The 12,748-nt window shown below is 41.7% G+C and overlaps 1 protein-coding gene across 5 annotated transcripts in view; it reads left to right on the forward strand.

Annotated features, from left to right (window-relative positions):
- The window catches only part of KLHL29 (kelch like family member 29), a 917,635-nt gene that overhangs the window by 81,865 nt on the left and 823,022 nt on the right, over positions 1–12,748 (forward strand). The gene's annotated exons all lie outside the window — the stretch shown is intronic.

The following is a 12,748-nucleotide window of genomic DNA, read 5'->3' on the forward strand; positions in this document are numbered from 1 at the left end:
CCATAAAGCGGTTTGCGAGGACGGAGCCACACGGGTCCCATTGGCCGTTCCTCTTATTTGTTGAAATGTTGTTCCCATATATACAAAAAAAAATGTTTTGATGATTATCTGTAACCATTTTATTCGAAAATGGGATTGTTCAGCGGGGATCTGTGTATCAGCTTGCAAAAATGCTTGTGTGCTCTTGATGCCGAAGGTGTGTTTAATATTTGTATAAAGGGCTGTCACGTCTAGGGTGACCAGCACCATATCATCTTCCCATTTTACATTCTTTAAAATGGAGTTAAGCTCATCTGAATTTTTCAGGTAGCTAGGTAGTTGCTGTACATAAGTTTGTGATATGATGTCTAAATACTGGGAAATATTGTAGGTGGTGCTATTGATGCCCAAAATAATTGGTCATCAGGGAAGATGGTGTTTGTCCTTTTCGACCTTAGGCAAGTGATAGTAGAATGGGGTGGAGGGGTTGGAATAAACAATAACTTTTTTCTTTTTTTGAGATACGTTTTTGTGAGATGCAGAGATTTTTAAGGCCCGTTTTTTTTTTAGAAAAGATACCTCCAAAAATTGGTGGATGATGCTTTTTCGAAAACAAAATCATTCACCCAGGACAACTGCCTGTCTTCTACCCATCGCAGCCCACAAAATCTGGAGAAGAAAGAGAAAGTTGAAGAAAATCCGTAAATAATACATGAAATCATAACAAAAACAAAAAAATCCCAACAGAAGTACAGTACCAACTTTATAACCACCTACTCAGGAGGTCATCAGATTATCAAAAAAATTCTAAACAAACATTGGGGTATCTTAAGATCTGATCCCTACTTAAAAAGCATCCTACCTGAAAAACCAGGCTTAACTTACCGAAAAGCCCCATCCCTGCGCAATATGATCGCACCAAGTTGAGTCAAAATACTTGGTACGATCTTACAGTTCTGCCTCTTTGAAGGAGGGCGCCTATAAATTTAAAAGGTCTCGGTGTTTGTGCTGTTCAACAATAGAAAATAACAAAACCACATTTACGAGCACACACACAGGAGAATCATTTCCCATTAAGTACAATATGACCTGCCAGTCTTCCTACATCATTTATTTTATCAACTGCAAGTGCAGAAAACAATATGTGGGGCGCACCACCCAACAACTCCACCGCCGCCTTCATCAGCACCACAGCAACATTAAGAAACTATTTATGCTTCACAGCCTCTACCGACACATTGCCGTTTCACACAAAGATGAAGAAAAGGGAGAAAATATAATCTCTGTGTTGCCAATTGACTTCATTCCCCCACATATTAATAATAGGTTCGAGACACTATCCAGAAAAGAGATGTTCTGGATTTATACCCTCCATTTGTTGCAACCATATGGTCTTAATGAGACAACAGAGTTAATCAATTGATCCCAGTCATTCTTATACAATAACATACCTGTAATTTAATATTTGTATATAGTTATCATTCCATGTACAACATAGGAGTTCCAGAAATCCATATACACAGCCCCATGCTATTGTCCACATACAGCGGGCTCCACTGCTCCCCTTTTAGGATGCGATCACACCACTGGATGCTTTGAGTTACATAGAACACTTACCTTAATAAGATGATCTCCAGAGGAGAGCGATTGTGGATCCGAACGGGACCTTCCAGGTACGCACCATATGAGCTGCCTGAAAACTTGCGTTCTCCCATACGGCTTAAGCTCGAGTGACTGCCGCTGCGAGTTCTGCACGGGGCCAGCAAACGGATCATGTGAGCTGCCGGTCCAGCTAATGGAAATCATTCCAGTCCACTGCTTCTAGTTTTATGCCAATGCCTGTGTTGTACTATAAATTTGTTTGTATACATGCAGTTTTTAACCCATTACAGGGGTGTGGAAATTTAAAAAAAAAACTACTTGTCCAAGGGACTAAAGCGGAACACAATCTACTTGTCCCTCAAGAAAATCCACTTGTCCTGGCAGATAAAATAATTTCCACCAAAATAGTCTGATTCCCCCCCCCCCCCACTAGACCACCAGGGATGGATATAAGATCCTTTAGACACTGCTGTCAGCGATGATCTAATGGTTTAATAGCGGCCGCAGTGATCGCAGCATGTCAGGATATTAGCGGCCGGAGAGCTGTAGCTCCTCTTACACCCGAGACAAGCCCAGAAAAGTCTAGATGTAACTTTTTGATCACCATAAAAAATTTCTCATATGAAGTGACCAAAAATGAACAATTCTGGACTATTCTTTACATTTACACCGTTCACCGTACGGTTTAATTAACATCATATTTTAATAGTCTGGACATTTCCACATGCAGAGATATCACTTATGTTTATTTTTGTACATTATTTTTATTGAAAGAAAATTGGAAACTTTTATTAGTAAAGGGGCTTATTCACATATATACGCACTTTTTAAAATATTTTAATCACTTTTTTTCAGTCTCAATAGGGACTTATGTTACTGGGGGGGGGGGGGGGGCGTTCTGCTTCTCCAGTTTATATGGTGCATTTTGTGTCAGAAAATGCTGGAAGTTGCATTTAGTTACTAGATAACTACAACTCCCAGCATGCCTTGATACAGCCTATGGTTGTGTGGGTGTTGCAGCATGTTGCACTGTATAGTACAGTTAAGGTTATTGTGTAACATGCTGGGAGTTGTAGTTTTGGTTTGTGTCAGCTGCAGAGCCATAGTCTGTGTCAAGGAATACTGGGAATTACAGTTAGTAACTACAACACCCAGCATGCCCTGATGCAGCCTATGGCTCTGCAGCTGACCCAAACCAAAACTACAACTCCCAGCATATTACACTTTATAGTTCTACAGTTTAGGTTATGGTCCAACATGCTGGGAGTTGTAGTTTTGGTTCGGGCGTGTTTGTGTGCATCCGTGGGGCTCTTGGTTGGTGGGTGAGTATGAAGGGGGCGGGATTCTGGGGGTGCAATTTAGTGCGGGTGCCACTAAAAATAAATAAAATTAGATGGCACAACTGCCCTAATGCCCGTCTGCTCCTATACAAAACATTTATGCATACACATATCATACATGCACCAGCCAATGCCCCCATATACATACACACACACACACACACACACACCCGCCACTGCCCCCCCACATCATACATTACATACACACATACACTCACACCATACATATACACCATACATATGCACACATCATACATACACCCACCGCTGCCCCCCCCCATCATACATTACATACACACACACACTCACACCATACATATACACCATACATATGCACACATCATACATACACCCACCGCTGCCCCCCACATCATACATTACATACACACATACACTCACACCATACATATACACCATACATATGCACACATCATACATACACCCACCGCTGCCCCCCCCCATCATACATTACATACACACACACACTCACACCATACATATACACCATACATATGCACACATCATACATACACCCACCGCTGCCCCCCACATCATACATTACATACACACATACACTCACACCATACATATACACCATACATATGCACACATCATACATACACCCACCGCTGCCCCCCCCCATCATACATTACATACACACACACACTCACACCATACATATACACCATACATATGCACACATCATACATACACCCACCGCTGCCCCCCCATCATACATCACATACACACACACACTCACACCATACATATACACCATACATATGCACACATCATACATACACCTGCCGCTGCCCCCATCATACATTACATACACACATCACACTTAGACATTATACACACATTATACATTACATACACATCACACACAGACATTATACACACATACACTCACACCATACATATCCACCAGTGTTTCCCAACCAGGGTGCCTCCAGCCGTTGCAAAACTACAACTCCCAGCATGCCCAGGGCATGCTGGGAGTTGTAGTTTTGCAACAGCTGGAGGCACCCTGGTTGGGAAACACTGATATACACCATACATATGCACACATCATACATACACCTGCCCCCCCCCCCCCCCCCCCATCATACATTACATACACACATCACACATACACTCACACCATACATATACAACCACCCTTCCTGTCGCCTGCATTCTCGGCCTCCTCACCTGAGCCGCCATGAGTGGACATCAGAGTTGTAGTCCCGGCCGGTGTGAGGTGAGATTTCCGCCCTCTCCTCTCCCCCCTCCCCCCTGCTCTGTGTTTTCCCCGTGCAAACAAGCAACCTCCCCGTGGTGGATTAGGTCCTGTCTAGACAGAGCAGGGGGAGGGGAGGGATAGAGCTGAGTGCGGGGGATGGAGCTGTGCACGGAGCTGTCTACGTCCTCTCTCTCACCCTGCTGTGTCTTCTTGTGTAGAGCTGCATCCTCCGGGAGGGGAGATAAGGGGTCTCTGCAGTCAGCTGGAGGCCGCCGCCCCCTCCATACACTCTGAGCGCCGGTGTGAGGTGCAGACTACCATCGGCTTCTGCCTCACACCAGCATTAAAGAAAAATAAGGGGGAAGTCTGTCTGTCCCTGCCCGATACAGGGCTAAATCTATGAACAATTCACCAGCGCCCAAAACTACTTGTCCCGGGCGTCGGGCTATAGGATTTCCGCTACGCGTTTTAAGGGGTGGGACCCCCTGTTCCTCAGGTCCAATGGCTGATCAATGTTACATGGCATGATTTTGTACACAAAAAAAACACGAAAATGAACGGCTAAGTATTAAATAACAGTAAAATAACAGATTGAAATACAAGTAATAAAAACATGTAGAGGAATAAATTTTATACCTCTACATGTTTTTATTACTTGTATTTCAATACAGGGGGTCCCACCCCTTAAAACGCGTAGTCCTAGCGCTTTTACAGAATAAAAACTTTTTTATTTATTATTTTAATTGTCCGCATCGGTCTTTAATAAGAACCGTATGACTATGGAGCACCACTAGGAGCACATTCCCATACCTGCTTTCGTGGGATTCTTCTAAGCTATGTCTAACCGACCTGATGTTCTCTCCGGCACGTGACAACTCCTGGCAGCTCCCCGACTATCCGCCCACTGGATTGGGCTACACGCTCTACTAGATGCTGTGCTCTCAGTACAACACCCTAAGGTTAGCATAACCATATATTCTGCTCTCAACTATACTTATGTTGGAGTAACGGAACATATCTGCGCAATTCGTCTGTCCCCCCCTTTTTTTTCTTTTTTTTCTTTCATATTGTGGCCTTCCTGGTTTTATGCCCTGGTCTGTTCCCTGATTAACCCTTTGTATCCTGACTTTGTCTCTAATGTGTCTGGCTGTTGCTGTTGTTGCTTGTTTGACCATTCTTACACCTAGCACTTTCTCAGTGTAGGGAATGTTGCCCAGTTGGGGGTCTGTTGCCGAGGGTAGAATATTAAGTAGGCAGGGACAGTGGCTATTGGCAAGCTCAGTGATGCCCTCTTCCCTGCCCAATGTGACAGTTCTCTAATCTTTCTTTGTGCAAGACTTAATACTCTTTTCTATAATACTGAATCACTGATAATCCAGCACATTCGCTGTGCCAGGTCCTATTAAGGCTATGTGTACATTATATATTAAACCCATGCAATTTTCAGTACAATAATTATTGCATAGATCAATACAGTAAATGGGTAATGTAAGAGCCCTCATGGGAGGTGTAACTGCACAGCATAAGCATGCGTTTGTAAAAAAAAAGTCCTATAAAATGCACAGTAAATGGACTCAATAATCCGTATATAGTTTCCTACCATATATAATGCAGTAGGTGTACACTGTGCATAGACTATGCATGGTATAAGGTATTAAACCACGACGGGACCTTTAAGACACTGAAAAATGACTTAGTCGGTGGATAACAAATTTAGCTGCACAGGATAAGGTTGCATTTGTAAAATACAATAAAATGTACAGTAAATGGAATGGTGTGCACTTTTCTGACATATATTATGTAGTAGATGTATATAGTTTATAGGCTGTGCATGTATCTATTGACTCTGGGAGCTTGATACTACAAAAAATACCTCCTTTTTACAAACTCTTGGGAATTTCAAAGAGAAACCAGTCAGCCGATAAAAAGCACAAAATTAACAATTTACCAGATGTTACTACCGTAAGTTAGTAAATCTAATTTTGGGCAATGGCCTGGAGATGCCAGGCAAACAGTGGAGGCACTGTAGATATTGTTGAGTCTAAGGTGCAAAAAACTTCACATTGACTTTAGACGCTGATGTTTATTAGGTTATTTTATATCAGCTTTTGATATTTGTATGGCTTATTTTTCATATATTATTTTTTACATTACTATAGAGCAGTGTTTCCCAAAAAGTGTGCCTCCAGCAATTGCAAAACAACAACTCCCATCATGCCTGGACAGCCTTCGGCTGTCCGAGCATGATGGGGGTTGTAGTTTTGCAACTGCAGCTTTAAATAAATAAATAAATAAAAAAAGTTAAACCTTATATATGGCTGGGGGTGCTATAAAAGTAAAAAAAAAATAGGTCATACTTACCTCTCCCAATCCCCACATCTTCCATTCTTATGCTCTTGGTTTCTGCTCATCACCCCTACTTCCTTGTTCTTTTGATGCATCATTCCCACAGAAAGTGCTTTGCTTGGCCAGTGATTGGTCGAGTGGGGCAGTTCCTGTGGGGTCAAAGCAGTCGTGATGAGCAGGGACAAGGAGCATCTGAGCGGCAGCTGTGCGTAATGTGGAAGGTAAGTATGACTTATTTGTTAAAATTTTTTATTAACATAGCAGCCCCACCCATATAAATTATTTATTTATCCATCCATGTACAGAGGATACTCTGGTGGAAAATAAATGTTTTCATATAAACTGGTACCAGAAAGTTGAACAGATTTGTAAATTTACTTCTTAATTTAGAATTCTTAATCCTTCCAGTACTTATCAGCTGTTTATACTACAGAGGAAGTTGTGTAGTTCTTTCCAGCCTGACCACAGTGCTCTCTGCTGCTACCTCTGTCTGTGTGAGGAGCTGCCCAGAACAAGAGCAAATCCCATTATCAAACATTTCCTGACATGGACAGAGGTGGCAGCAGAAAGGTCAGACTGGAAAGAACTACACATTTCCCTCTGTATTATACAGCAGCTGATAAGTACTGGAAGGGTTAAGATTTCTATATAGAAATAATTTGCAAATCTGTGAACTTTATGGTACCAGTTGATATGAAAACATTCATTTTCCACCCCTTTAAGGCCCAGATCTGATGGAGGACTGGGGCAGTTATCCCTTTTGCGATAAAACTGTATATACTGCAGTATTTATATTTTTTCATTCCTTCCTCATAGGGAGCTGCAGATTTATTATTAAACATTTAGCTTTTTTTTTAAAAAAATTATTAAATGCTTGCTAATAAAAATAAATATTTGGAATAGAAAATTTTAGGTTTTGCACTTTTATTTAGTTATAAAATAAATAAAGGTAACAATTTCTGGGATTTGTCTGCCTTCTGCAGGAGCGAAGCATAAAAATTGAGCATAAAAAATTCAAGGCAAAGCCAACCCAGTGACCAAGAGGCTGCAGACTGCCTGTTAATATGCTTCCCCACAGCCTTGCACCCTCTGAGTGACACGCTACTATAGAAATGGCATTAACTGCAGAGGTAAAGGGATTCTTTTGACTGATACATTTATGAGTTTTTGATTTCAAAGGATATTGTGTTCCGGATGGCTCTGAATTTTAAAAGAAAAGAGATGGACAGTTCCCGGGTAGTGGTGATAAACCTTACCTTATCTCCGACAGGAGGAAAATACAAAAGAAGTTTAAAGAGAGCGAGACCTGGAACTTTTTTTATTTTATTTTTTTAAAATATTTTTTATTAAAAAGTAACACTCGGAAAAACTTCCATTCCCTGTTGCAAAACAACAACTCCTAGCATGCACAGCCTTTACTAACATACACCTCCAGTGGATACCACCTATGGAGGCCACATAGCGGCATCTTCCACCCATAAGGTCCTGTTTTGTAAATGTATACTGCATAGTATACATTTTCAGGGTAAGGTCATACATTGCATAATACTTGCTGCGCAAAATCCACTGTGCAGCGGGAAATATGCGCCTATTCTCCTATGAGCAGACACACAGGGCTACTGAGGCAGCCCTATGTGTGCAGTAAGGTTTGGAGGCGGGCCCAGCCGCCAGGGTTACTCTGATGTGCAGGCTGCTGCAGGTAGCCTGTGTGTCTGCTAATGTGAGAATACACAGCAGATTTTCTGCAGCGTTAAATATGCTGCGTATACCCAATGTGTGAACCTACCCTTAAAAGTAGCTCCATTGTGTGGAATAGCGTAGCCTGCTGCTGCTTCCTTATTCCATGTGATGTTTATATAGCCATAGTCCAATCACAGTAGTCCAAAAACACATGAGACATAATAATATCAGTGATCAATAATGGTGATGGATCAGGGTCAAGTATGTGGTACAGGTACAGTAGCAGCCATCAGGAGGGCAGTCAAGTAATCCAGGTATTTGGTCTAGAAATAGGTCTTGCCTTGAGTAAGGTAGAGGATTTGTAGAGAGTTCTGGGAGAGGTTTGGAAGTGACCTTTCATTGTGCATGGAATTGCTGTTCATGGAGCTTGTACAATGTTGGTGTAACAGGTGTGTCTGTTTTTTGTTCTGGCAGTGACTCCAGCCTCTCCATTTTTCAGCTGCAGCTTTGTCCAATGCCTGGACTAATCGGGGGGCGTCCACACCCTCCTTAGCTGTTCTTGACCTGTTTCCTGACCACTCTATTGCATTCTGATTTTGTACCGCACCACTCTTTCTGTTACCGACTTGGCTTTTTCTGACCCTGCTTATATGTTTTTTGTTGTGCATTCGCTGTTTGTGCTCCTATTGCTGTTCAGTTGTTTGTTAACCCTTTTGTGCACTGACCTTTTACCTGACTTCCATACTGTGTTGTTTGTTACATTGACTTCGCTACACCCTGAACGCACTGGCACCGAAGGTGGGGCCACCCTATTAAGGAGATTAAGGCACCCAAAAAAGCAGGGATAGGGAGAGCAGGGCTGCATTTTTCCTTTCCTCAAAATGTCAGTTGGCCTTTACTAAGATTAACCATCTCACAGTTTTGCATTGACACCATATGCATGCTCTCCTTTGAAAGAACTATACCCATTTTGACCAACATTTGGCCACCATTTATCAGCAATGGTTGTGTATTTTATCTTTTAATTATTTTTTTCAGTGCTATTTTGTATTTTAGCAATATATTTTATACATGTCTCATAGGTTGATGAGGCTTTTGATAAGTGTGAAAGCTACAGTATGTTTTTGATATTAAGTATATTTGACAATATTAGGCCACTTTCCATGTTGTCCAGTGTACTGGACTTAGCTTTAAAAGGCTACTACTGCTTGAGTCGGAAGCATTACATTTTCTAGAAAATGAAGTATTTCTCACAGAGAAGGATTGCAGTAACACATGTTTTGCTATACACATGTTTATTCCCTTTGTGTGTATTGGAACTAAACCAAAAAAGCGAGGAAAAAAGCAAATTGGACATAATGTCAAACCAAACTCCAAAAATGGGTTGGGGTCATTGTCCTGCTGGAAGACCCAAGATCTCGGACGCAAACCCAGCTTTCTGACACTGGGCTGTATAGTGTGACCCAAAATCTGTTGGTAATCCTCAGATTTCACGATGCCTTGCACACATTCAAGGCACCCAGTGCCAGAGGCAGCAAAACAACCCCAAAACATCATTGAACCTCCACCATATTTCAATGTAGGTGCTGTGTTCTTTCCTTTGTCGGTCTCATTCCATTTTCGGTAAACAGTAGAATTATGTGCTTTACCAAAAAGCTCTATCTTGGTCTCATCTGTCCACGAGACATTTTCGTGGAAGGATTTTGGCTTACTCAAGTTTATTTTGGCAAAATGTAGTCTTGCTTTGGTCTCTGTGTCAGCAGTGGGGTCCTCCTGTGTCTCCTTCCATAGTGTTTCATTTAATTTAAATGTTGATGGATAGTTCACGCTGACACTGATTGACACTGATTCTCCCTGAGCCTGCAGGACAGCTTGAATATCTTTGGAACTTGTTTGGGGCTGCTTATCCATTATCCGGACTATCCTGCGTTGACACCTTTCATCAATTTTTCTCTTCCGTCCATGCCCCGGGAGATTAGCTACAGTGTCATGGGTTGCAAACTTCTTGATAATGTTGCACACTGGGGAAAAAGGCAAATCTTGATCTCTGGAGATGGACTTGTAACCTTGAGATTGTGGATATTTTTCCACAATTTTGGTTCTCAAGACAGTTCCCTTCTCCTCTTTCTGTTGTCCATGCTTACTGTGACACACACAGACAAACAGTGCAAATACTAAGTGAACTTCTCTCCTTTTTATCTGCCCACACCTGTTACTTGCCCCATGTGAGTTTAAAGGAGCATCACATGCTTGAAACAATCTTATTTTTCCACAATTTTGAAAGGGTGCCAATAATTTTGTCCAGACCATTTTTGGAGTTTGGTGTGACATTATGTCCAATTTGCTTTTTTTCCTCCCTTTTTTGTTTTAGTTTCAATACACACAAAGGGAACAAACATGTGTATAGCAAAACATGTGTTACTGCAATCCTTCTCTGTGAGAAACACTTTAATTTCTAGAAAAATTTCAGGGGTGCTAACATTTACGTCCATGACTGTACTTTAATTTTAACAGAATGAAATTACCTTTTCGGTAAGAGATAAGGGAAGGTTAAATCACTCATTTCATGCACAGATCTCTGACTCAGGTTATTGCTGTCATATGGCCCCTTGCACTGTGCAGACTTAATATCAGAGGTGAGATAGGATTCATGTGATTCCGGCAGGAGCTGAGACTATAATTCTGCTGCAGGTCCTCCACTTTGTCAGATACTGAAGAAATTCCAGGCAATAGGTTTATTGCCAGGTCAAAAAGCACCTACTCTGCCTCGAAGCTTCTTAAAGCAGGTGGGTGAGTATTTGTAATATTTTGTCACTGTGTCTTCTTGGTATTGTAGGAAATTAACATGATTTTTTTAGCTCCATTGAGAAAGCTATAATTGTATTCCTCTAGCAATTCTTTGGTGGACCCCAGGTTGGGAACAAGTGTGCCATTTTATACCAATAATTCTTCTTGCGTTTGACTTTTAGTCCTGGGTAGAATGGACTAGTATCTCCAGAATCATTGGACACGTCAGTCCCACCGTTTTCAGTTCAGTTTTATCAGCTTGGCTTGGAATCTGAGGCTGAAGAGGCATTTTCTTGTTCCTTAGTACTGGCAGCCATGATAGACAGACCTCCATCAGAACATCTTCTGACGTGTTGTATATGAAAAGTCCTGTAACCTAAATGATGGGTCTACACTCCAGTCACATTGGGTGATCCCCTTGGTATTGCCCTAAATATGGATGTCTTGGCCATATTTAGGGTGCACATCCTTATTCATTTAAAAGGGTGCTCTGCTCCTAGACATCTTATCCCCTACCCAAAGTATAGGGGGATAAGATGTCTGATCATGTGTGTCCTGCCGCTGGGGACATGCGCAATCTCGGCTGTGGCACCCCTTACATCCGGTGAATGGAGCGAACTTTGCTCTGTGCCGGATGACTGGCAATGCGGGGCAGAGGCTCGTGATGTCATGGCCACACCCCCTCAATTCTCTCGGAGGGAGCGTGACGGCACAGGTAAATAGAAGCACAGAACATGTAGTACCTCCCCGTACTGTAGGGGGTGCTACCATACAGCCAGTCAGTGCATACACTTCAGGAATACAGGGGTTTTACCAGTGAAATGTCCATTCTGATTGGTCATTGACATGTTTCACAGATCTGGACTGTCTGTAGTATTGTATGTTGAATCAGGTTTCAAGTTACAATGGTCCACAAAAGACTATTGTATGTTGAGGCCATTGTAAGTTGAGGGATCACTGTACTCAAATTTGTAAAAGGAAATAAAAAGCCCTGTATCTAAATTCCTTCAACAAGATAAGGGGGCTTGTTGGCCCCTGCCCTGTTATCCAGCTAAAAACCCCTTTTATACTGTATACCCCTCCTCTAGAAGCCCCCATACTTGTCCAAAAAAGGGTAAAATAATCTTTCCATCTTGATGTCCATGGCCTTCAGATTAGCTGGGACTTTGGAGGTGTTCTCGAAAAATATTGTTTAGATTATCATATAAAAAGAGGAAAATTTTGATACCTTTGGTTAAGTTTATGGCTGTGGAGTTTAAAGTCAATTTCATACAATAGCTCCGACTTAATGTCTTGCTTCAAGTCATTTATTACAATTTGATCTGAAACTTGTTTGCTAAATGGCCATTAGTGCTGACAAGGTATGCCAGTTATGCAAATCATTCTGGCTCCACTTGATCATGTATAACTACATAAACTACACCCGGTCCCATTGTTACTCATTTTTGTTTCACGATCTGTTTATATTTATTTTATTTTTGCATAGGAAAATTGTAAAATGGAAAAATTAAGATTAATGGCGGTGCTTCCCCTCCCCCAATCGCATTTGCCTTGAAATATGAAAAAGTATCTAATGCTAACGAGACCATCCATCAAAATCAAGGAGCAGATGCTTGTGTTGGTTGCAATGTGTTACAAAGCTTGCCCGCAGTAAAAAGGGAAAAAACAACATAATAAAATGAAGTGTTTCTCACATGCAATAAATCACATACTTACCGGGACTTTGTTCAAGCGAATGGTATGTTGGCACAGGGACTTTAAACCACACCAGGGTGAAATTTACTTTGAC

This window comes from Hyla sarda, chromosome 3 (assembly GCF_029499605.1).
Source record: "Hyla sarda isolate aHylSar1 chromosome 3, aHylSar1.hap1, whole genome shotgun sequence".
NCBI lineage: Eukaryota > Metazoa > Chordata > Amphibia > Anura > Hylidae > Hyla > Hyla sarda.